We start from the raw sequence: 1,450 nt of genomic DNA, 5'->3' as shown, positions 1-1,450 counted from the left end.
TGCCGTTCCATGATTTGTAATGCAAGCAGAAATTCAGTCCACAGGCCGCCAGCCTTGGCTGTGCAGCCTGCGGGATGACTTTGCCTCCCTGCAAGGAGCGAGGCAGCATGACACGGCATATGCCGCATCCGGGTACTAACAGGGGGCGGGGCGGGGCGGAAGTTTCCTGGGCTGTCCCTCGCCTCCCTCCTTCATTCGCCTTGCTGCACTCGGCTCACCCTCCCACCCAGTTTGCAGTTCAGGTAGTGCCTGTCACCCATTTGGGGGCCAAGTAGGAATTTTTCGCCTCTTCCCAAATTGGCTCAGGGAGGGGGTGTTTTTGCTTACTTTTGTCCCAGAGCGATCTTGGGGGATTCCTACAGTGCTTCTGAAAGTGACATCACTTTTTTTTTGAGCCCCCGGAGGGGATTTTTTATTGATTTTTTTAACTACAAAAAATTACAACAGAAAAGGGGGTAAGGGAACTACATATATGGGAGAAAGTAAAGTACCCACTACTAACTAAAAACCCAAGAGAGGAGACCCTCCAACTAGCTTTAAAACATCAAGTCTTTTCATCGATATTCTTTTTATGAACTGAGTCAAACCCTTTCCCTCCGTTTATTTACTTTCGGGATTTTTTTTTGAAGTCTCTGAATATGCGTGGGTGAGTACTTCTGGGCAATCACATGTTTTTCTTCTGTTCCCCCCCCCCTTTGCTCAACAGTTTATGCGCATGGGAGGCATCCCCCCCTCGCTCGCTTTTCCCATTCCACGAGATAGGGTAGGGAGCATCTTTTCTTTTAAAAATCGTTTCTCAGTTGACTCACGTTCATAGTTGGTCTTCCGACCCTGCTTCTTTCATCATTTTTCACGCCCGATCTCCTGCGCTTGACCCGGTTAGCTTCACTTGTACCATTTGGTCTCTCGGTTGGAAGACCCACTGGAGTGGAGGGGAGCCTCGATTCTCTGGCATTCTGCCATCGAAGAGGCTACCTCTTAAAGCTCCTTGGCCAGGGTCCCTTCGCCAGGCCCCTGGGGGGGGTTATGAGCCTGCTCGCCCCTTCCTTCCACCAGAGCACAGAGACACCCCCGGGAGGTCCAGGAGGTGATTCCATGAGCATGCCGCCATCAACCGGAAGTCCAAAAGTGACATCACTTCTGGGCCCCACCCCAGAATAGTGATGCTAGCCTCCAGGTGGGACCTGGGGAATCCTCTGGACTTACAACTCTTCTTCAGACTACAGAGGTCAGTTCCCCTGGAGAAAATGGATGCTCTGGAGGGTGGACTCAATGGCATTGTACCCCACTGAGGTCCCTGATCTCCCCAGGCTCCATCCCCAAATCTCCAGATGTTTCCCATCCTGGATCTCCCTGGAGAAAATGGATGCTCTGGAGGGTGGACTCAATGGCATTGTACCCCACTGAGGTCCCTGATCTCCCCAGGCTCCATCCCCAAATCTCCAGATGT

The sequence above is a fragment of the Gekko japonicus genome, unplaced genomic scaffold (assembly GCF_001447785.1).
Source record: "Gekko japonicus isolate JY-2015 unplaced genomic scaffold, Gekko_japonicus_V1.1 scaffold736, whole genome shotgun sequence".
In the NCBI taxonomy this organism is placed as follows: Eukaryota; Metazoa; Chordata; class Lepidosauria; order Squamata; family Gekkonidae; genus Gekko; species Gekko japonicus.
The sequence above is the reverse complement of the archived record's forward strand: the minus strand, read 5'-3'. Positions refer to the sequence as shown.